At 38.6% G+C, this 26,064-nt stretch overlaps 1 non-coding gene across 1 annotated transcript; it reads left to right on the forward strand.

The window, feature by feature from the left end:
* Positions 1–13,228: 13,228 nt before the first annotated feature.
* Positions 13,229–13,301, forward strand: trnar-acg (transfer RNA arginine (anticodon ACG)). Its single transcript has one exon. It is a non-coding gene; the product is annotated as a tRNA-Arg (tRNA).
* Positions 13,302–26,064: the final 12,763 nt, after the last annotated feature.

A 26,064-nucleotide genomic window follows, 5' to 3' on the forward strand; every position in this document is an offset into this window, starting at 1 on the left:
GCCCTATGGCACCTTATCACAGGACTTATGAGTATTGAATTAGATCACGTCCACTGGCTCTGCTTTGCCTAACTTACTTGGTACTTCCTCAAAGAGATCCAGCATAGCTGTCGGACATGACGTCCACTTGATGAAGACATGCAGACTTTGCTGTATTTTACCATCCATTTCCAAGTGCTGTGCAACACTGTCGTTAGCATGGCCTACAGTAGTCTGTGTATGCCTCTCCCCTTTCTTTCAGCAGGGGTGTTGCAATTAAAAATTTCCAGTCATCTGGGACCCACCCTGACGCCGATGACTCCTGACTGATCACGACCAACGCGTCCACAATCTCCTCAGCAATCTCCTTCAGAAATCAGGAATGCAGTCCATCTGGTCTCAGTGACTTAATCCCTTCAGACCTTGCAGCTTCCCTGGCATCTTCTGGTTATTGTTGGCATTTCATTCACTTCTTCCCTACGTGCCTATTAATTCGCAAATTTTGTTGTTGTCTTCCATTGTGAAAACTGATACAAAGTACGTGTTCACCTGCACCATTTCGTTGTTCCCCATTACGTCATCTCCAGTGCACCAATTTGCACTCTTCTCTCTGTTGTCTCTCTACCATTCAGGCGCTCTGCCTGTATTGCTGATGAAGGGCTTTTGCCCGAAACGTTGGATTTTCCTGCTCCTCGGAAGATGCCTGAACTGCTGTGCTTTTCCAGCACCACTCTACTCGAAAATCTGGTTTCCAGCATCTGCAGTCATTGTTTTACCTTACTATTCTCTCTGTAACCTTTTAAATATGTGAACAAACTCTTGCACCATTCTTTATATTTCAAGTTCACACGCTTACGTACTAAATCTTAATAACTCATCTTGCCATTTCGGTTGTTTTCTGCTCGTTATTGAACCCTTCCAAATGATCTACGTTTCACTAATCTACACCAGATGGTGTTTTTCTTTTGTTTCTGTGCTGTCCCTGTCTTCTCTTGCCAGTCATGTTTGATTTATCCTCTCTTAAGCATGTTCAGGTGGCGTGAGCAATGGATCCGGTGTTACTAGGCGCTGACGGAGTGCCATTTGGACTTGAGATAACGTCCGCCAACTTCTACAGTATAGCACAGTACATGGAACAAGACTGTGACCAGGACACAATGATTGTGAATTTCTCTCCTGGACTGGTAGAGAAGGGTTTACGAAACTGCATTTACAGTGAGTTCAGAGGAGAGTATTTACACACACCAAACCCAAACCAAGGTATATTTGTGTCTTCTGAACTTCTTACCTGGATTGACAGTGATGAATTTTAGATACCCCTTTTTGTTATTTTACCATAACTCTTGTCGACTGTGTCTTTATGAGTTTTCCACCAATTACCATCCCCAGAGCCTGTGACTGTCACAAATCTACTTCATTTTCCTTCTGCTTCTCAGATCATAAGGATGAAGAAAACCTGCTTCATTTTTATTTCCTGATGTCTGTCTGCGCACGCTAAAACATTCATCTACCTTCTTTCCCTGCACAAACCCGACCAGCTAAGTTATGGCAGCATAGCCTGTTTTATTAAAAAATATTTCAGCTGCTGCAGTATTTTGCTATTATTTTCTTGCAGGTGTTTCTCACAGCACTGAGTCTAAAAGTACAGATGTTCCAACGATTAGCTGCTTTCTTACGGAGTGGTGAATGCAGAAACAGATCCATGGCAGCCTGTGTGAGTCTTTTTTTCTTTAATTTTAGTCGCAATTACCGAATGATTGCAACACAAGATAATTTGGCGCATCGTGCCAATGCTGGTTCCCTGATCAGATTAGTTCACCCCACTCTCCAGCCCTTTCATGAGCAAGACTGGCTGATATTGTCAATCTCCAATTGCCCGTGTAGACGTCGATAAATGATCTTCTTGAACTGCTGCAGTCCACGTAGTGCACGTGGTCCCAGATTACTGGCAGGTGAGGAGTTACAGGTTAAACATCTGGAAATGATGAAGGAATTGCAATGGATATCCAAATCAACAACATAAGATTATAATTCTACCCCGTCTTCCATCTGTCAAAATGTCCAAAATGATTCACAGGAATGTGAAAAGGCAGCACTTGACACTGAGCCACATAAAGAGTTGTTTAGACACTTGACCGAGCATTTTTGAATGGGTTCTCTCTCAATTATATTCTTGAAATCAATTTTACAGGGTATTAGAAGGATTGATTTGCACCCAGCAAATTTGGATCAAAGATCACAGCAGAGTCTGATGGAGTCACATCATTTATCCGAACCTGAATAGTATGGTGTTCTGAACAGGAAAGGTACAAACTTCGTTCAAAGTCGGGAGAAACAGAGCACGTGTGTGTGGGCGAGACTTCAGCTGATCATCTGGCCTGGCAAGACGCAAAGCGAATCAGCACAGTGAGATACTATGCAAATGTCAGGATTGTGGAAAAGGAGAAAGTGAGGATCGCAAATGCTTGCAATCAGTGTCGAAGAATGAGGTACTGGAAAAACACAGGCCGTCAGTCAACATCCAATCAGAAGCCCTTCATCGGGAGATTAAATGTCCCAAAAATACGAAACAAGGGACAAAAAAATAAGAACAGGAAAGAGGTCGTACTTCAAAAGTTAACTGGACTAAAGTTTGAGTCAATTAGACCAGACAGGCTTCATCCCAAAATGTTGAAGAAAGAGGAAGACAATGAGAGAATGTGGATGCGCTGGGAGTCATCTTTCAAGTTATGTAATCTCTGAAAAGCCTCCTGTGGAGTGGAATTCACGTTGGAACCCCACAGTTTTGCTTGTTCATTAAGTTTTTTATCCGGTCCCACAGAACATCACAAAACACAATGGGGTTGGAGAAAACGTGCCAGCATTCATTTCCAGCTGGTTTGTGGGTGAAGTACCACAAGGATCAGTGACAGCACTGCTGCCTCACAGTGCTCGAGACCGGGGTTAAATTCCATTGTCACGCGATTGCCAACATGAATTGTGCACATTCATAGTGTCTGCGTGGGATTCCTGCGGATGCTGCTGTTTCTGCACACAGTGCAAATATTCACGATTTAAGTGAATTGCCCATTATATCTAGGAATGTCCAGGCTTGGTGGATTGGGCATGCGAAATGCAGCATTATAGGGAGAGAGTAGGGCTTCATTGCATTGGAGAGATTCTATGATTCAATGCTTGAACCAAATTGTTCCCAAACATTATACATGATTTGGACATTTGGACCTCTTGTAATTTTTCTAAACTTGTTGATGACATCAACTGGATGGGAATTTACATTGTAAGGAGAATCGTGGGAGCCTTCATGTGAAGTTTGACAGCCTCAAGAATGAGTCAGTAAATGGCAGTTGATCCATAACACACGATAGCTCCACAAAGAATATCAATAATCTGGTTAAATCTGACTACCTGTTCGCAACGTATCATGAATTTTCATCATACCCTTGATTTTCTTTCTCCAAGTGCCTTGCTCAACAACTTTATTAAAAAAATAGATTGAGAAGCTTTCATGTGACAGATGTTAAGCTAACTACTTGTCATTTCCTCCTTGACTTCCCTTCTGTTCTGACTAAATAAAACTCACTGATCTGCATGGGTTGGAGAAATTGAGGACTGCAGATGCTGGAGATCAGAGCTGAAAATGTGTTGCTGGAAAAGCGCAGCAAGTCAGGCAGCATCCAGGGAACAGGGGAATCGACGTTTCGGGCATAAGCCCGAAGAAGGGCTTCCTGAAGAAGGGATTATGCCCGAAACATCGATTCTCCTGTTCCCTGGATGCTGCCTGACCTGCTGAGCTTTTCCAGCAACACATTTTCAGATCTGCATTGGTTCCCACGATGACTCTCCACTGATTTTATAATTCTCAGATTTGTTTTCAAATCCATCCATGGTCTTGCACCCCATTAATCCACCACTGCTTCCAGCCTAATATTCCTCTGTGCTCTTCCCACTCCTCTACTTCTGCTCTCTGTATTCGCACGCTCCTTACTCCCCCACTGCCAAATATGGATTTTACACTGAATGAGAGAGTCTGAAGCAGTGTTGCATTGCACTAAACACTACAGGCTACTGCTCTTGGCGGTAATATGGAGTTCTACCTCATCACCATGTTATCCAAAAAAATTAGATCAATTCATTCTCATGACTATGATGTAGATTCCTGCAAAATACTTGACTATTTTCTGTGTGCTGGCAAGTACAGTATCTTTCTCTATCCCCTGTTTCTCTTTGACTGTGACATGGCACATTTTACTGCTCCTTTATCCACTTATAACTGTCCTTTGTTTGAGGTCTGTATTTCTGGTTTTGTGTGCGGTTGGCCAGTGACAACCTGATGTGCAATTCCAAATTGTTATGAAGTTGAAAGTGTGTGCTGTACCTTTAAGAGAGGTAGAATGATGTTCTGCACCGAGAGCTTACGAGAGCAATGTCAGAGTTTACCGGAAAATTGAAAATATGTAACATTTGGCTGTGAAATAGGTACCTGAGTTGGTTGCTGTTTTGACGACAATTCAAATTTAACCAACGAGATTCATTTACGTGTCTGTAAATTAAAAGCCAATCGATTTTGAATTTATTATTCTGCCAATATCGAACAAATGAGATAATCCGATTTGGGGGTATAAGAAATGTAGGCATTTTGAACGTCAGACAGAGTTACTGCCATCAAGGGAGAACTACAGGAGGAAAAGAAAAGCCAAAAACAAAAAGACCGATTGCGAAATGAAGGGAAATGACTCTGGCAATTTGTGCAGCTAACACCAAACGAATGTTTGCATGAAAGCTGCTGGGTTGCGCTGTTGGATCTTATCATCATCACGATCACATGTGCCCCACACGCTGACAATTGATAACTCGACCGAATCTCAGTTCATCTGCTGCTGAAACTCTCATTTTTCCCCATTTGATATCATTATAGGGGACTTTAAATGAAAAGGCTGGCGATTTTGCTCGATTGAAAAATTGCAGTTCTGAGAAATGATGTTTTAAATGAACATCAAACGCGACTGTAAAAATTCAGCGAAGGAACAAAAAATGCAGTGACACTGGTGGAAGAGTGCCACAGAGACCAGAAAAACTTAGTGGTATAGTGGAGCGAATGGCAGTTAATCTCTCAATAATGATCAAATAAAAGGGTAGAAATAACAGTGGATTTTCACAACTCCAATGTAGTGTGTCATTGTAATGCGAAATGATTTTGAAGTGATTTCAAGAGCACTGTTTTGATCAGTCATGGCAAGACAAACAAGAGCAGCACAATAGGAGGAATGGCGTCGGGAGAGCATCTTGGTAGTAGAGATCACAAACCAGTCAGCTTAACGTCAGACTGAAGGCACCTCGCACAAGAATTAGACTAGTATTTTTGACAAGGTGTGTGTTTATTTTACAATGGCAAACTGGTTAAAAGATAAACGTCTGTGGCATTAATGGAAACGTCGCAAGTAAGGTGCCATACTGGCTTAGTGGCAGGAAATCAAGACGAATTGTTAACATGTAATCTCTGGTCCATGCCAGTAAAGTCTCTGACATGATGATTGATTTCACAACCACCGGGAATGAAATGGATCGAATGGTTTCCTGTTCCCGATGATGGGATAGGACACGTTTACCCATCAAGAGTGACAGCAGCAGCACAGACAGAATGGTCCCGATGTGCACGTTAGATTATGGAATGCCTCAGTGAAATGGCAGGAGCGATGTAAAGGAGGTTTAATGGGCTTGTAAGGGAGGGAAATCTCTGAACGTGCGTGGGTTTGAATTCTGATTTATGAAATGGAGAATTGTTATATTCCACATAAGTAATCAGTGTTGCAGAATATCATATAATCTCGTGTTCCCAGGGCTAAACTAAGAGAGACTGAGTGACGCAGCAGTGAAGATCAAAGTGGAAATGGGCATGAGGATGAGCCCGCTGTGACGGTATAAAAGTGCATGAAACGCCGGGGCTGGGACTCCAACCTCACCTGTCGTACCTTCTCTTGACATGGAGCAAGGAGCAGTGTGATATCAGATTGGGACCTCCAATTTATATGGAGCGGCTTCTGTTGACATAAAACAGGGGGCATTGTGGCAGCAGGCTGGAAGTTCCAACCTCACCTGGAGCAGATTGTATTGATAAGGAGCACGGACCGATGAGACGTCAAGTTGGAGAAAGGATACTCAGTTATTTTAATCTGAATTAAAGTAGTATTTAGCAGGACCCATGTTTGTAGATTGAGTGAATATCTGTCCCAGGGAAATCTCGCAAAAAGAAGGGAAAATGTGGCAAGGATTCAGCTCGTGCAGGAGAATCTGTGCAGAAAGAAACGCAGGTAATATTTTCTTTTTCTGCCTTTTATCATAAGACTGACTGCGTATTTGGTTAAATTGCAGAAGTGATTTTCAGGTCGTGCCATGATATTATATTTCCGGAAATCCCATACAAGTCATTAAAGCGAACAAAACTTTCAAAAATTAACGGTAAATAACTAGATCAAATGGAGAGGACAGAGGGTGGTGCTGGAGGGTTGTTTTTCAGACTGGAGTCCCGTGACCAGTGGAGTGCTACAAGGATCCGTGCTGGGTCCTCTACTTTTTGTCATTTAACTGGAGTTGTGGTGGACAGCGAAGAGAGTTACCACAGAACAGGATCTTGACCAGTTCGGCCAATCAGCTGAGAAATAGCAGATGGAGTTTAATTCAGATAAATGTGAGGTGCTGCATTTTGGGAAAGCAAATCATACCAGGACTTCAACACTTAATGGCAATGTCCGAGGGAGTGTTGCTGAACATACAGACCTTGGAGTGCAGGTTCATAGCATCCTGATGTTTGAAATTTAACTTGAAAGTGGAGTCTCAGGTAGATAGGATAGTGAAGAAGGCGTTTGGTATGCTTTCCTTTATTGTTCAGAGTATTGAGTACATGAGTTGGGAGGTCATGTTGCGGCTGTACAAGACATTCGGTAGGCCACTGTTGGAATGTTGCGTGCATATCTGGTCTCCTTCGTATCGGAAAGATGTTACAAAATTTGAAAGGGTTCAGAAAGAAATGAGGATTCTGTCAATGTTGGAGGATTTGCTAAAGAGGGAGTGGCTTAATTGGCTGGGACTGTTTTCCCTGGCGCATCAGAGGCTGAGGTATGACTTGTTAGAGGTTTTCAAAATTATAAGGGTCAAAGATATGGTAAATAGAAAGAGTCTTTTCCTGGGGTCTGTGGGAAAAAATTAGAGTGCATAGTTTTACGGTGAAAGGGGAAAGATATACATGAGACCCACTGGGCAAAGTTTTCACACAGAGAGTAATAAGTATATGGAATGTGCTGCCAGATGAAGTGGTGGAGGTTGGTACAATTGCAACATTTAAGAGGCATTTGGATCGATATACGAATAGAAAGGTTTTGGAGGGATATGGACGGGGTGATGGCAGGTGGGACTTGATTAGGTTTGGATATCTAGTCAGCATGGACGAGTAGGACCAAAGGATCTGTTTCCATGCTACGCATCTCTCTGACTCTATGACTCTATTTGATGTTGACATTATGCTCGAGTTTATCTTGATTTATGGAGGAAAAGCTGGAAACTAATGTTGAAATTTACAGGATCAACGATGATCCCATTCAATGACTGAACAGACAAGAGGCTGAATAGAAGCTTCATCATGACATATATGTTTTCATTATGAATCGCGCTGAAACACAACGTGGGGAGGATTGGACTGAAGCAGTGGTGGTGATTTTCTTTCCTGGTTAAATTTTTGAATTTGACTGCTATTTCTCCAATGGATCATTGGAGTGAAGCAGTAACGGTGATTATCTTACCTGGTTATTCAACTTGTGATACATGCCCAGTGGGTCTCATGTATATCTTTCCCCTTCATTCTGAAGCATGAAAGCGTGAAGAACATATGGGGCAAGTGGCGCAAAGTCTAACGTGCCTGAATCAAGATGAGAACATTGTAGATTTCACTCCGCTCTAGCTCGAGGTTAACACAGGTATTCATTACACTCACAACCTAATCTTCCTCATTTTTCTGAAGCTGAGATGAAGTTTGAGCTCCTGATATGCAGACACGAGAATCTCCTTCAGTACACATCCTGGAGAACATCACAGTCAATGTCGCAGCGTCATCACAAGTGAGGAAGACCAAATAGTCCCACACACTGCGAATCGGCACTTTACAATTTCACAGAGCCATCGACCCAATCGCTGCGGCTCATAGTAATGGCAAGGAAACAAAATAAATATCTCAGTCTCATGTTGGTTCATGGAGTGCCGAGGCACCTTCTCCTTCTTTAAGAGGCTGGGACATTAACTCTGATGTTCGTGGAGACATTGATTGATTGAAAGGAATCCTATCACAGATGCCCACGCTGTTGATGCTGAACAAAACAGCCCTTACTGGGAATTGAACCCGGGCTGCAGTGGTAAAAGTGCCAATTCAGAACCACGACACGACCAGGGACGAGTACAGCGGTCAGAGGCACGTAGTGTGACAGCCCTCAAATGTGTTGGACGCGTTCTCTGCAGAAACAACCGCTTCACTATCCTCATTCCATTGTCCATCTCTTTGCCTTGTATGCCTTAGCATCACAAATACAGATTGAATATCTCTGAAGGTTGTGTTGATTTCATCACAATGAGTTGCAGATTTATCCACCATCACTGGTGGATAAAGGTTTTACTGCTTATCTACTGAAAACTTTCTGCCTCGTACATTTACTCGACACCACTTGGCGTTTGTCCGAGAGGAAACATTTCTTTCTGCCGAACATGCCTTTATCTCTCATTGTTCTGCACATTTCAATCATGTTTCCTCACAATCTCCTCTTCACCATTGAAATTAGAACAGAAAAACTGATCGTTTCCAAAAAAAAACACCCTTTGCTGAATATGCATTGTGTCATTTTCCTGAGCCTGATGTTCCAGTGATCTCCGGAACATGTCAGTAAAAATTCTTACATGAGCACTGATCTCACAACAGCAGTATGTAAATGGATCGATTGGTTTTAAGGTCCTAATTGTGGGATTGGGTCACGTTCGCCCAACAACATTGACTGCAGCTGCACAGACTGAACAATGTCAATGCGAGTGCTTGATAGCCAAATGCCTCAGGGAAATTGGAGAAGGAACCTAAAGCAGGGTTACTGATCGTGGGATGGGGAGAAATCTCCGAGAATTAGTGCGTTTAAATCCTGATACATAGACAGCAGAAATGTGAAAGGGCCAGGGTTTGAAGGAGCGAAATCATCACCTCGACAAATATTTTCATGTCAAAAAAGATTGATTCGCTCCTGCTTTTGTGAAGCCTGTCTTACTCTGCATAAAACGGGAACAAGTGACAATACTGGAAGTCAAATTGGAGATGATCTTTCTGCTGCCACTACGCAAAGCACTAACCACTGCACGATACCGGCACTGCATGGAATAGCATGATGCAAAAAGCAGTAAAGATAGTGGCAGAGGATATGTAAGGAACAGGACTACATGAACAGTAGTAATACTTGACAAACAGTGACTGAGAAATGCAAACTCATGGTTGGCTGAATGGTTAACTTCGGTATCTCTAGAGCCGATGGATATTTCATCACTTAGTTTGTTGAAGGCGAAGGTTGATATAGTCCTCCAGAAAATGAAAGCATCAGGGAATAGTGCAGGGAATTGCTGGAATGTATTTCTGCAAAAGAAATGTAGTTTACCATCGGTTACTTTAGCAATTTCGTCATACAAGGAAGTGACCATTGCTGTGGAATATCATATAGTGCCAGGTTTCAGGCCTGGAATAAGAGAAACTGCGTGGTGCAGCAGCGAAGATCAAACTGGAAATGCGGATGGGGATGAGGCAGCGGATATGTGTTCAGAAATGAAATCATTGAGTGTGAAGTATTTCACTGAAAGTACAGAGTGAATTGAAATGCCGGGGACTGGGAGTTCCAACATTGCGTGGAGCAGTTTCTGTTGACGTGCTATACGTCGCATCAGGCTGGGAGCTACAACCTGAACTGCAGCAGCTTCCATTGACACGAAGCAGGGAGCACTGGGATATCAAGCTGGAATTCCAACTGTAACTGGAGCAGATACTATTGACATCTGCACTGAGAGAAATTGAGGTAATGTTTTCGGTCTCTGAGCTATCTCATATGGCTAACTCTGCTCTGGGCAGAAAGGGAATTTTTTTGCTCATTTCATTTTATTGAATTTCTTGTAAACTCGCACCGGCCGTTAAAATACTTTCAGACTTCGAAAATTAGCTTGAATACGATGTTGTGATTAGGCATTAGTTGATCAAAAGTGATGGAGCAAAATCAGTGCAGTGAATTTGAAATTCATCAGATGAGCGGAGATCCTATTGAATGGCTGAGTAGACACAAAGTGAATGGAAGTTTCATGAGAATGAATGTCTTTCCGTGACAAAACCTCCCGCTGCACAAAGAGTGGATCATTGGAGTGAAGCAGTAACGGTGATTATCTTTCCTGGTTATTCAACTTGTGAACATGAGTACGATTGGTCATGTCCGTGTTTAGATCACAACTCTGCAGAATGCCAACCTCAAGCACGCGCGAGCACAATGTCACAATGGATAATGCGCATGGTTATGGTCCAGAGATTGTAGTTAAAGTTTCGACTTGGTTCAAGAGCAAGACTGGCAGGCTTCAAATTCACATACAAGTTAATTTACCGCAAATGTAGTACATACAATGGGCCAGTGGCACAATGGATAACATACCTAACTACAGATCTACTGTGTGAAGCTTCGATTCCAACCTGGCTTGCGGGCAGCGCTGACTTTATTGCACTTAAAACTGACTGTTCTGAAACCGAAATGATCAAAACAAACCCCACTCCCGGACTGAGAATCAAAGCCGGGTGACAGCGAAGAAAGCGAAAAAAATGGACCTGTTAGCCCACCATGGACAGCTATACGAATACCATGTATGTGTAGAATGACAGCCCTCAAGGTCGTTGTACATGCTTTCGTCAGATGCAATCGCTTGACTATCTTTATTCATTTTCATCACTTGGCCTTGTATGCATTAACAACTCAAGTTCAGATCCGTGTATTTCTGAAGGTTATGTGGGTTCGCCTCTGCGCATCCCTTCAGACAGTGAATCCAGATTCAACCATCCGCTTGCTGATGAGATTTTTCTGCATATCTCCTCAATCCTTTCCACCTTTTAACTTCAGTCTACGCCCCTGTTGATCGGTCAAGAGGAAACGTTTCTTTTAGTCTGCACTGTCCATGTTGCTCATTACTTAGTGCATATGAAACATGTATAATCACAGTTTCCTCTGCCTTAAGAAAACAACCCCAGTCAAAACAATCTGTCTTCATCACCTAAACTTTTCAACTTGGTAAATTTCTGCAAGGTTTCCAGTGCGATCACATGACTCCTGTAATGTGAATTGCAGAACTGCACGCAATATTTCGGGGGAACCGAATGAACAAATGAAATAATTTACTGGAGAAAGCCACAGAAACTTGTCGTTTCCAATAAAACATCGTTTGCTCAATCCTGCGCTGTGCACTTATCCTGAGCCCGATGTTCCAGTAATCTATTGTCCGTGTCAGTAAAAGCTGATCCATGCGGATTAATTACAGAACAGCTGCATCTAAATGGATTGAATTGCTTGAAGATGCCGACCATGGGTTTGAACACTTTCACCCAAAACAGTGACCGCAATAGTACAGAATGAACAGTGTAAATGTGAGTATTATATTGCGCAGTACCTCAGTGAAATGGGAGGGTGGACGTTTAGGCGAGTTAGTTCTTGTGCGAGGGAGAGATTTCTCCGATAAAGGGTGGTTATGATATGTGAAACGCAAAGGTGTGAGACAGTGGGTGTTTGAAGAAGGAAACTTATCACCACGTATTTTCATGTAAAACAAAGATTGATTTTCTCAGCGTTTGCTAAGCACATATTACATGGAGTAAAACGGGAAAATGCCGATTGCTGTCACTGTGATTCGAGCAGAACTTGCTGTGTTTACAATGCCAAGGAAGAACCATTTCATGATCCTGGCGCCACATGGAAAAGCACGATGCAAAAAGCAATAAGGATCGTGGCAGAGGTTATGCCAAGAACAGAACCACACGCACAAAGGAAGACTTGTCAAACAGTGACTGAGATGTGGGAACTCAGATTCGGTTGAATATATAGATTCTATGTCCGGAGAGTGTGTAGAGATTGCAACACTGAGGTTGTAGGATATTACATTTGCGAGATATCTACAAAACTTCAAAGGGTCATGGGATACTGCAGGGTATTGTTGAAATGTATTTCTCAATAACACTGTATTTTAACATCGGTTACTTAACCAATTTCCTCACTCATTTACATAATCATATAATGGCATGTCATATAGTCCCAGTTCAAGGGCGTGGAATCAGAGAAATTGAGTCGCAGTGCACCCAAAACTAATTGGAAATGGTAATGGCATTCAGCGCGAGCATGTGGCTGCGAAAATGCAATCGGTTGAGCGTAATTCCATTCTCCGAAGTTACGGAGGCGCGTGAAATATCGAGGCTAAAGGGTCCCGCCTTAACGACAGCGGCTTCAATTCCCACGCATCAAGAAGCAGTGGGACATCAGGCTGGGAGCTCCAATTTCACCTGCAAGAACTTGTATTGACATGGAAAACGGAACTTTGGGACAGCAGCTGGTCGAACAGTTAGTCAACTATTTTAATCTTAAGTAAGTAGTTTTCAGCAGGATACTTGTTTGTGGATTGTAAGAATATCTACAACTGGGACAGTCTAAATTACAAAGAAGAATTCTGCAAAGAGTCAATTCTTGGAGAAGCATCTGTGCAGAGTGATGCAGAGGAATGTTTACGTCATCTGCTGTTCTTATATGTTTGACTTTGCACTGAATTCATTTCCATGAAGGGATTTTTTTGCTCAGTTCACAGTATTCACTTTTTTGCATACTCGCAAAAGTCGTTACTGTACTCGAAACCTCTGAAAGTTAACTGGTATATTACATGTGGTGATTAGGCTCACGTTCACGTCAGTTATGCTGAAGAAGTGGATTCGAAATTCATCAGATCAGCAGTGATTCCATTGAGTGACTGAGCAGACATTCATTCTGCTGAATGGAAACTTCATGAGGACATATGTGTTTTTAGTTGGAAAATTCGCTGCTTTGAAAGGTGATGAAGATTAGACTGAAGCAGTGACAGTGATTATCTTTATTGCTTGTTCAACTGGTGAACATGACTGCTATTAACCGTGTCCGTATTAACATCACGGCTCCTGAGTGTGCGTGTATGCATCGGGCCAGTGGTGCAATGGATAACGCGCCTGACTACGGATCAGGAGACTGTAGGTTCCAATCCTACCTGGCTCGCAGGCAGGGCAGACGTTAATCCTGCTTAAACAGTGATTTTTCTGAAGCCGGAATAAGGTATGAGCTCTTCATCTGCAAGAACGAGAATGCCCTCATGAAATGTCCCCGAGGACATGAGAGTCAATGTTGCAGCGTCATCACAGGAGGGAAGCCGAATAGTCGTCCACGTTGCTCAAGGGCACCTTTCCATTTCATAAAGCCATCGATCGAATAACTGTTGCTCACTTTGAGCATTTTTCGAAACTCTTTGGCCAGTGGAATCAGAGAAGAATGAAGGGTTAACTGTCCAACTGATCTTTATAGGGAATGAGTTCCTGAGTCTACCACCCGCTGACTGATAAAGTTTTCCTGCCAGTCTATACAAAGCTTTCTGCATCTTATCTGAAATCTACAAACCCTGGTGATAGAGAAAGAGCAAATGTTTCCTTCAATCTGTAATTCCTTGCTCCTCATTATTTCGTACACGTCAATCATGTCTCCTCACAATCAGCACTACTCTGAGAAAAACAACATTTTGAAAGTCTTGTGTTCACTGAAATTTCTTGCCTGTTTTTAACAGTTCATTGAGTGGAGTAGTCCCACTGCTAACATTCAGCACAAACTTTCAGTAAAAGCCACTCAATGCGTGGAACCGTAGTCCTGCTATTTTCGTCAACAATGTGTAAAAGTCCCCTGCAACTTTCGTTTTCGCATGCCGTGGGGCTATTTGTCCGTGTTCAACGATATATCCCAGTTGGCGTTACAAAATTGCCTTTGATCTTTCTGACAAAGTTCGCTGCCAGTAACGTTTGAGGAAGTCCAACTTAGAAATGTAAGTTGCTCCTCCAATCTTTTCCACACAGTCCTCCAACCTCAGATATGTATACGCATCAGTCTTTCTAACAACATTGATTTTGTGATAGTCCACACATAACTGTTGGGTCTTATCCCGCTTTGGCATCATGATGATGGGTGAACTCCATTCATTGAAACTCACTTCGGTTATGCCATATTGGTGCATATGCGACATCTCCTTATGAACTTGTAAAACTTTAAAGGGTTATGCCTGCAAGATGTTACAGAGTCAGAACAGCATCTCCTATATTTACATCATCTACAATTAGATTATTCATTCCCAGTATATTTCAGCAGATCTCCCCATGCAAGAGTAATAACTCTTTCGATTTTCTTCTGGAAGATAACTGAATAACTTTACCAATTTTGGACAACTTTTGCATTGTCCACTTTTATTTCAGGAACATCCAATGCAGAATTCCCTGACATTGAGGGCGGCACGGTGGCACGGTGGTTAGCACTGCTGCCTCAGTTTTAAGAAGAAAACGAACAATTAATATGAGAACTTCAGTGAATTTACAGAGGCAACTCTCGGTTTTTGCTCTGATGAGCTGATAAATAATTTTAATGGGCATGAGCTAAAAATATTTGCACCTACAGTTTAACAAAACCCAGTTTAGACTTGTTTTGCAATATTTGGGCTGAAAACCTGTTTGAGAAAAGCAAAAATCAGGACCATCAACATCTCTTCATGTTAGAACCCGTGGTCTTTAGGAATAAAGAATATATATTGCTTTGAGCAACCAGTGTTGTGTGTAATTACTGCAGTTATTGGATGGAATGATAACCAGATACTTACTGAGATGCTTGCTTTCAGGAGCAATAAGATAGTTACTTAGATTATTCCACTTAATAGTAATTAGCTGGTCATGAAGACATTTGTATGGCTTTATGTGAAGTGTTTTATGTGATCATGGATTTCAATAAGATTGAGATAGTTTACAAAATTTAGGAAGAGGTTGACAACTCAGTGTTAAAGATATGTGAAGTCAACAATTTGAAAAATAATCTTTGGTAGAATTCCTTCTTCAAACACAATTAAACCATTATGCAAGAAGTGAGATAAATGTGAGGCATGCAAGCTTCAAATGACCACACGCCAATATTTTCAAAATATATTAAACTTTCATTCAATATGAATAGGTGAATGGAAAATAAAGGCAAATTCTCGACGATTGATAAATTGAACAATAAGTAGAAATTTAATTTGATCAATACATAAGCATAATTAAATAATTTGCAAAATTTAATTAGAAATGGAAGGAATCAGCTGACTAATGATTAATAGGAAGTTACATTTCATTATTTTACAGCAGAAGAAATCAATTTTATTACACCTTTATAATAATGGAGAACAATGATTTATGTGCTTGAAATGTTTGAATTTAGTGCTTTTTCACTTTTATGACTGCAATGTTCTCAAACATCTTCCATGAATTTAGGTCCAGGAGAATTACATACTGCCTTTTCGTGGGAACCTGAAGAAAATATCTTCTTTTGAATCAAAGGGAAAAAATGGGTGGAACAATGGTTAGCACTGCTGTGTCCCAGCGCCAGGGACCAGGGTTCAATTCTCATCTCGGGTGACTGTCTGCATGGCATTTGCACATTCTCCCCATGTCTGCGTGGGTTTCCTCCCACAATTCAAAGAATCACAGGCCAGGTGAATCGGTCATGCTAAATTTCCCAGAGAGTGATGTACATTAGTCGGGGTAAATATAGGGTAGGGGTTTGGGTGGGCTACTCATTGGAGGGTCAGTGTGGATTTGTTGCGCCGAAGCGCATGTTTCCATACTGTAGAGAACCTAATCTAATGAACAGCAGACCGTGAATTAGTCATTCAATGTGACTGTTCACGTGAAGACAACTTTCCTTCATTTCAAAAAAGTTAAATTTTCAAACTTTAAAAAATATTGCTTAATGAAACAGCAAAGAGATGTTTTGTTTATTTTTTGTTGTGTGAAACATCATGAATTTTAAATTATTTTGTAGCACGAAGAATAGTTAATTCTTATTGTGATTATAAACACAATAAATGTTAGTATTGAAGTGAAAATAATTAAATGAATTCAACATTGTTTCCACCATTAAAATAAAACTTGATACTCGCAATGATTGAGAGATTATACACTGCAATATTTTTATATTTATTCATATACTGAGTTGTAATTCCACATTGATGCAAGATAATGGATTGTACAATTATTAGAAATTTGCAGCAAGAGGATTATCAAAATTCTATCAGTTAGTTTAAGAATAATGAGAAATCTCATATTGCTGTTTGACTGAGCAATGTATAGAAACGAACAGGAATTATTCCAACTAAAGGTAATTATAGTTCTCTGAATTTTTTTAGTCTGAGTTTATTGTGATTTTTCAAATGAGCAAATATCAGACAATTACAAAGAGTGTTTGATTGGCAGTCATTGGTTCCATTGTGGGATAGTTGACCTGAAAAAAAAATGATTTTTATATTGTAGCATTCGTTAAACTTAACTTAAAATTAACTTAAAATGTGAATTTCACTATATTTGTTAGATTAATTGAAATACTTGTGCAATTATTGCAGTGATAATGATTGGACAATTAATGTTGAAATGGAAACAAATAAATTGATTCAATAGCTTAACAACACTTTGCTGCGATGTTGATTGCATAGTCATGAAGGTTGGTAAACAAAGGAATACAACATAGGTTTAAAGACTGAAAAATAAAAAAGAGCCATTCAGTGATTATTGGACAAAGTTTTGTTTTTGTTTTAAAACTTGTAACGAATCAGGATCATCAACATCCCAAAAATGTTGGTGCTAGCATCCTCAGCCATCTTCAATAAAAAAAAAGACTATTGGTTTTAACTGCATATATCCTGTGTAATTACTGAATTGAAATGTAAGATATCGATTGAATTCATTGGATGGAATGACCAGCAAATGTTTACTGTGGTTCTTGCTCTCAGGAACAAGAAGAAACTTAGGTGATTCTACTCAACATTAATTATATGATCACCAAGACCTTTGTGGGGCTCGATGGGCCATGTATTGATTTCAATTACATTGAGATATTTTGTGTGATATAGGAATGGATTAATGATTGGGTGTGAAAGATCATAATTAAAGTAACTGTTTTAAAAATTTAATCGAATTCCTTTGCGAATCACATTTTAAAATAACATGTGATAAGTGAGATATTGGCAACATCGATATTCAAGTGAACACACTCCAATATTTTCAAAGCATTTCAATTTCACACTAAATATGAGTAGGCGAGTGGAAAATAAAATGAGCTCTGACTACATCAATTGAAGAGGAAGGAGAAATTTAATTTGATCAAAAGTTGGAGCAATATTTTGTTGTATTATAAAGGTAATCACCAGACTGAAGGGCAATAGGAATTGGCATCTGTTTCATTACTGAAGGAGAAATCATTTTTTAAATCTTGTATAGTAGAGAAAAAGGACTGGTGTACGTGAGGTGCTGAAATGCACATTGTTTATGTATTAAATGTTTATTGAAACTCTTGCAGGATTGAATTCCCAGAATATTTCATATTTGAAAATTTCTGAGCTGATTGGCAGTAAAATGTTATTGATCACCTTATGGATAATAATGGGATTCTTTTTTAAAATTCCCTACAGTGTGGAATCTAGCCTTTTCGCTCAACAAGTCCACAGAGACCCTCTGAAGAGTAACCCATCCAGTAGCATTTCCCTCTCACTAATGCACCTAACACTATACACAATTTAGCATGCCCAATTCACTTAACCTACACATCTTTGGACTGTGGGAGGAAGCCAGAATGCCTAGACGAAACCCACGCAGACACGGGGAGAATGTGCAAACTCCTCACAGACACTCGCCCGAGACTGGAGTCGAACAACGGACACTGGTACTATGAAGCCACAGTGGTAACTACTGAGCCACCGTGCCGTACCAATGCTTGACAGATATGTTAAACAAAAAAATCATTATTTAGATATTTTAAGTTTTAAAAACTACAATGTTGTCAAATTTAAAATTTACAGATACTACAATACGATACATATTTTTGTTAGTGACCTGATGATAATAACTTGCAGAGTTCTGCAATTATGGGAATGAACAAGAGATAGAAGCAAATCCAATGCTGAATTGAAAAGCAAATCGCTCTCCGCTTCGATATTTTCGAACCAATATTCTGAGCTGCTCTGACCCATGTCTGTTGAAGGTGGGAATTCAATCCACGCCTTCTAGTCTTCTAGTCTTGTAGTCATGATTTGGAGATGCCGGTGTTGGACTGGGGTGTACAAAGTTAAAAATCACACAACACTAGGTTATAGTCCAACAGGTTTAATTGGAAGCAGACTAGCTTTCGGAGCGACGCTACTTCATTACCTATCACCTGATGAAGGAGCATCGCTCCTAAAGCTAGTGTGCTTCCAATTAAACCTGTTGGACTATAACCTGTTGTATGATTTTTAACTTTAGTCTTGTTGTAGAGACATTGCCAGAGCTACACAAGAGCCTTTCATTATGTTCTCACCAAGGAAGGGTGGGGGTATTGTCACATCCTCACTGTGGTTATGCAAATGAAAACTAAACAAGATTCATTGCGATAATTGGCCTGATTCTGAGTGTAATGGATTAACAATGACGTAGTAATTCAAATTAATAACGGTACAAAGCACAAATGGTCTTAATTAAAAATTAATATCATGATAATTAAATGAAATACATGTAGACTTAATCATGTGATGTTGCAAATTCATTAAAACTATTCAATATGTTTAAAGCATTTGTTCTTATAATAAAAAGACAATCAGAAATTTTTGCAGCATTAGGAAATCAGAAAAAAAAGTGTTATTCAATGTGACTATTCAGTTGCAGCCAACTTCCCTTTCTTGCAGTACTGTACAACATTCAACAATTCATAATTTACTCTGATTGATAAAGGAAAGAGCAAACAGCTGTAAATTATTTTTCTTGTTTACACAAAAAACTCACAAAAGTTGAACTAATTTTTCACATTGAAAATATTTAATTCAGTGTAATCCGAAATGTTAGCATTGAAGGAAAATATAATCAAATCAAAACACACATCGATATTCACAATTATTGGGAGATTGAACACTGCAAATCCTTTTCATCAGTTGATGTACTGAGCTATAATTCCACTGTCATACCCCTTAATGTACTGAGCAACTATAAGATTTTATCACTAACTACACTATTAACATGCGATGAGTGAACTGAATATTATTAAGAAATCTCTCATTGCTATTTAAACCAGCAATGTGTATAAATAAACAGTATTTATTGGATAAAATGTCATTAGATATCTCATAATTGATGATTCTGTGACTACTTGACTGTTCAAATGAGTAGCAATCAGTTATTTCCAATCAGCATTGGATGGAAAATTAATGCTTTTGTTTTATGAACTTGAATAAAATTGTATTATTGGCATTAAGAAATAATGGATTAAGGTAAGATATGAATCTCAGAAGTTTTTTGACAGGTTTCTAATCAAACTATCAGTGAAAAGTTATGGCTCAGTACATCAGTAACTATAAACATTTTAAACACATGCATGAAAGATATTTGTTAATTCAGAACAAAAATTGAAAAATTACCTGTGCAAATGTCATTGACCGTATCTTTCTATTATACTTAAGTTTGTTGTTTACCTATTTTCTTCCTAATTCTGACAGTCACGGTTAAATATTCATTATATTAAATGTCATGTGAGTTACACATGATTTTACTTAAAATGAGCATAGAACTTTGACCTGTGCAGCAAAGGAATGGATACTTTGCCAATGACATCATCCTGAACATGGTGCCAAATGAAACTCCTCCCTCTGCCTGCCCTTGTCTCAAAACCCTCCAGTCTTTCCATATTCATGTGCCAATCTAAATGACTTGTAAACGCTCCAATTGTATCTGCCTTCACCACCATCCCTGGAAGTCCATTCCAGACACCTACCACTCTCTGTAAAAATATATTTGTCCCTCCCATCTCCTTTGAAGTCCCCACCATCCACCCACCCCATCCGCTGCCCCACCATTTTAAGTGCATGCCGCATATTTTTTGAAATTTCAATTCTCAGAAAACATTCTGACTGTTAACCCGATCTATGCATATAATATTATTCATGATTTGATCAAGTCTCCCCTCAGAGTCCACTGTTCCAGAGAAAATATCCTGGCATCTCGTTATAGTTCATACCCTCTACCAAAGGCAGCATCCTAGTAAGCACCATCTCCAAAAGCCTCTACATCCTTCCTGTAATGTGGCACACAGAACTGAACACAGTTCTCTAAGTATGGCCTAAACAAACTCTTATAAAGCTGCAATACGACAATCTGACTCTGGTAATCAATTCGCTGACCAATAGAGATAAGCATGCCAATTGTCATCTTTACCACCCAATCTACTTGCGTGTTCTATTTAAGGGAACCATGGACTTGAATTACACAATTCCCATGAACAACACAGCTATTCACGGTCCTGACTTTCACCACATACTTTTCCTTATTATTTAATCTCTCAAAGAGCAGCACCTCACACTTACCTGGATTAAACTCCATCTGCTATTTGTCCGCCCATTTCTGCAGCTTTTCTATGTCCCACTGTAATATTCCACAACTCTCTACACCATTCACTATTCCCTCAACCTTTGCATTGTCTGCAAACTTACTAATCCATCATTTATATTTTCATCCAAGTCATTTTTTGTACGTCATAAACAACAGAGTCCCAGTAGAGATCCCTGTGGAAGAACGAGGGAAAAATAGAATTCTTGAATAAATGAGACTCTTGAATGACAAAAGAATTGTGATCAATAATCCTGAATGTTATTAAAAAAACAATATTTTAATCCTCAGTTTACCAATCTTAATGAATATCTACCCAAGATCAAAGCAAACTGCTTTGAAAATATTGAATCATTTTAATTGTTGAGTTCTAACATTATCTTCCTTCACAGAATGAGGTGTCGCTGTCGAGGCCAGCATTTATTTCCCATCCCTAATTGCCCAGAGGACAGTTGAGAGTCAGCCACGTTGTTGTGGGTATGGAGTCAGACCTGCCGTGGTGGGATTCAATTCTGGGTCCCCAGAATATCATCTGGATCTCTGGATTAACAGGCTACCAATAATGCTACTAAGCCATTGCCTTCCCTATAAAGATTTTTTTTCATTTTAATTATCACACCGTAATGAAATTTAGTCTTTGTAACAAGCATCATGACATTCCCCCTTTAATTTTAATCCATTATTTCTTAATCCCAGTATCATCATGACATATTAATATTTTTTCTGGTCAACACACCAGCAATCAACCAAAGATTTTTCATCCAACACTCATAGTAAATATCTGATACTCTTTCATCTGACTGCTCGTTTTAATGGAAGGATTATTAATCAGCTTTATCAATTATAAGAAATCTAATTAATTTTCACAACAATATTTCAGTTCTCTCCAACATATTGCACAGTCACATTACAATACACATTTTCTCATTATTCTTAAATTTGTTTTCAGCTATTTTAAACCATTTTCTTGCAAATAACGAACAGGTTTAAATCCAATATATCCAGCTGTCGATGTGGAAGTTTGGCTTAGTACATTAACTGACTCAAAAAATCATTGCACTTTACCATCTCCCAAACGTAGCTAAATTTAATTTTATGGGTGGAAACTTAGTTGGATTGATTTGATTATATTTCACTTCATTGCTCACATTTATTGCAGTTCTTGGTAAAAAAAATCCATTAAATTTCCAATGATTTCATCAAATACCACCTGTTTGGAAAAAAGGGAATTTGCTTTCAGCTGGTCTGTCATCTTTCATCCCTTTTCATTCACATTGTTTTTAAATTTTTAGTTCAATGGATGGAAAAGTGATTTGAAGATACGGAAATGTTAAAGCTTTTATCCCAAATTATTTGTCAATGTACAATATTTGCAGAAGTGTGTCACAATTCTTCTTTCTACCAAATGTCATGGATTGTACCTTTCACTAACAAGGGTAATCACATTCATTTCTATGCAGGTTCTATCTAATACTGTTCCAAATGTCTAACCATTGATTGCGGTGAAAATTTGACAAATTTTAAGGGACCATTCTCTCCAAGAAATACAATGGAAAAAAAAGAGAATTCTTGAATCGCCTGCATTTTTTAATGAAAACATAATTCTGTTTGATAATGACCATTAATTTTATTTCAACCGATCAACCTAGTTACCTTGTTTTAATCCTATTTACTGATCTTTATGACTATTTAATCAACATCAAGGTAAGCTACTTGAAAGCATTGGAACAGTCTTTTTTTAGAATTCTAACATGTATTATAAAATTTTCAAAATTCTGTTTGTGCACTTAGAAGAATCAGAAATTTAATATTGCGATGTGATTTTGCAGTGTGTAGAAATGAACAGGAATTATTGCAGTGAAAACCTAAATTTCCAAGGGTGAGATCACTGTGATCATTCATATGAGCAAAAGTCAGATACCTGTATTTACAATGAGTTTTGGATGGTACGTCATTGATTCTATTATGGGATAGTTGACCTGAAATGAAAATGCATTTTTATATTGTAGCATTGTTCCAATGGATTAAATTAAACAATGGCCTAAATTAATACGTGAATTTCACTATTCCCTTCAAAGGACAAACTTAAATTATTCCAGAATTATTGTAATAATGATGACTTGATAATTAATATTGTAATCTGAACAAATATATTTACTAATATTTTGAAAGCACTTTGCTCTGATGTTGATTGGATGTTCATTAAGATCGGTAAACTGAAGAATAAAATATATTTATGGATTAAAGAAAAAATGAGCCATTCAGTAATTTTGCTCAAAAGTGCAGATGATGCAAAAATTATGTTTTCGTTACTTGAAGAAACATGCATTGTTAATTGATGTAATTTTGCAGCGCACATGGTCCAAAAAAGCTAACATCCATTTAATGTGATTTATCAGATAAAGATTACTTTCCTGTTTTGCTTTTTTTTTAAAGCAGTACTTTCAAGAATTCGAAAATGATTATATTTGTTCAACTGAACAACAAATCTATGTGACTACACTTCAGGCAAAAAACCAAAGGAAATTTAGAATATTCTTAGCACGAGAATTATGTAGCATTCAAACAAAATAAATGTTTGAATTGAATTTAAATATAATCAAAGCAAGTCAAACAAGATTCCACTATTACAATAAAGAGCAATTTGCATTCCATTATTGAACTAAAAATCAACTAGGATGGCACTATTACCATAAAAATCAGCATTTGCTATATGTGTTACACCAAACAGTGCGATATGTGTACATCAGTTGATGTACTGAAACATAATTCCACACATAAAACTGGATGTACTGGATTTGAACAAGCATTAAATATTGGAAATAAGAATGAATGTGCATTTAAATCAGTTAATGCCAAATTTAAATTGGTGAGATATCTCAAATTGCTATGCAACTGTGTAATGTGTAGAAATGTACAGTAATTCTTGGCGTGAATAGAAATCGAACATGTCTTAAGTAATAAGGCTGAACATTTATTCATAATTATATTGCGCATTCACATCGGAAGGGATAACATGTTTACTATGAGTGGTGGATGGGAAATCATGGGTTGTTTTTGTGGATGTGTTAACCTGGTAAGAATGATTACAATTTTTCATTTTAATATTGATGCCAAGAAACAATGGATTAAACTAAAATGTGAATCTCATGATGCCTGTCACAAAGACTAAACTGAATTACCATCTGAGTATTGGAATGGCAATAAATTGATAATTAATGTTAGAGCTCTGGCAAATTAAATGATTAAATATTTTCAAATTAGTTTGCTCTAATATTGATTAGACATTCATTAAGATCAGTGAATTGAAGATTAAAATGCTGTGGTGATGTTTTGGAAAAAAAAACATTGAGGGATTGTTAAACAGTATTATTTTGTCATTCATAATTCTCAGTTATTCAAGAATTCTTTCTCTGCTTTACTTTTCAACAAAAAAGAATACATTTCCTGTAATTTTTCATATCATTAATATTTAGACATTCAAGCCACAATTAGGATGAAAAAAAGTAGCTAAAGGAATATGGGTATCCTATAAAGATACACAATCACTGACTTTTTCAATATTTGGCCTGAATAAACAAATGAGTAACTTTAATGGAGATGTGTTGAAAAATCTTGCAGGCATTGATGTACTCAGCCACAATTACACATTTGCAATTGATGATTGGGATGGAAAATTATTGGAAATCTTCCAAATATTCAGGAATATCATCACATACATTTTAATATTAATATCCTCAGGCATTAGTATTAAATAGTGATTATTAATCTGAGCAACATGTAGTGTGTAAATTATCTTTCGCAGATCACTTGGATGAGGTGATAACCAGATGCGTGCTGTAGATATGCAACCCAAGCATATGTTACCTACGAAGCATTTTCCACTGAACAGTAATTACACGGACTTGAAGACAGTCATGTGTTTTTATGTATCACAGTGTTTGTGTGTACATTGATTTCAATAATGTTAAGCGGTTTTAAATGGTTTGGAAATGATTAATAGTCGAGTGATAAAGGTTCTAAAGTGGCCATGAGCTGGATTTAAAGCTTCCAGCAGGGTGACTCCAACACTCTTTGATATTGCTCTGGTGGAGAAGTGTAAAGTGCTGAGACACTGGCAGGAAGTCAAGATGACAGCAAGTCTGGACGAAACTCCTCCAAAACACAACTATTGAGCTGGTTGCAACTGGATCCCCCTGAAACTTTGAGATCTCTTTGACTTGGGTTTCCACTGTTCTCTGCAGCCAACTGATACTATCTGCTGTTTCATTGAGTTTAGCAAATTTTCTACTCAGCCCAGTTACTCCAGCTTGGGTGAATTTAGAATGTCCAATTTAGGATCGATGGTCATTTTACCTCAGTGCAGAGTTAAAATATAATTCACATTTATAATAACAATTAAGTAATAATTATTCAAAGTTTTTGAGGAGATTTGTCGCTCGGATGCTCGTTGTTGTGGTTCTGTTCGCCGAGCTGGGAATTTGTGTTGCAGACGTTTCGTCCCCTGTCTAGGTGACATCCTCAGTGCTTGGGAGCCTCCTGAAGTGAAGCAAGATGCGCTTCACAGGAGGCTCCCAAGCACTGAGGATGTCACCAAGACAAGGGACAAAATGTCTGCAACACAAATTCCCAGCTCGGCGAACAGAACCACAACAAGTAATAATTATTTTAGTCATTTAACAAATAAAATGATTCAATATTTTCATGCAGTTTACACTGAAATTGATTAGATACACATGAAGATCGTTGAACTGAGAATTTGAATGTGTTGGCAGGATTGGTGAATTATAAAAGTGTATACGAGAAGGAATTGTTTTTTTTTCATTCCAATGTATAGGCTGTTCAATATTTCTCTATGTCCTTCCATTTGTTTCCTTGTAGAGAATACTAATTTCTAATACAAATAATTTTGCTATGACCAATGATTTGACATTTGAATTAGAGTTAGAAAGAAAATGAGGAGCAATTAACAGGAATGTTTAACCGAATTAAAGACACTGTAAATTAAAATTACAGTGGCAACTTTCAGTATTTGCTCTGAATAGGCAATTAATTATTTTTAATGGACACGAGCTCAAAACAATTACTCAGGCAAAATTGGACAATTTTTGTGATATTTGGACTGGAAAGCAGTTTGAAAGCTTGCTACAAATTAGAACTATCAACATTTCAATCTTTTTGCTGTTGCATCCTTGATAATTCATGTTATAGTATGACTATTGCCTTCAGCAACAGGAATCGTATGCAATTACTGAAATGCAATATAAGATATCGATTGCATTTATTGGATGGAATGACAACCAAATGTTTACTGAGATTATTGCTCTCAAGAACAATAAGATACTTACTCAGATTGC

The sequence above is a fragment of the Chiloscyllium plagiosum genome, unplaced genomic scaffold, assembly GCF_037043375.1.
Source record: "Chiloscyllium plagiosum isolate Xiang-an unplaced genomic scaffold, Cpla_swu_hap1 HiC_scaffold_47, whole genome shotgun sequence".
In the NCBI taxonomy this organism is placed as follows: Eukaryota; Metazoa; Chordata; class Chondrichthyes; order Orectolobiformes; family Hemiscylliidae; genus Chiloscyllium; species Chiloscyllium plagiosum.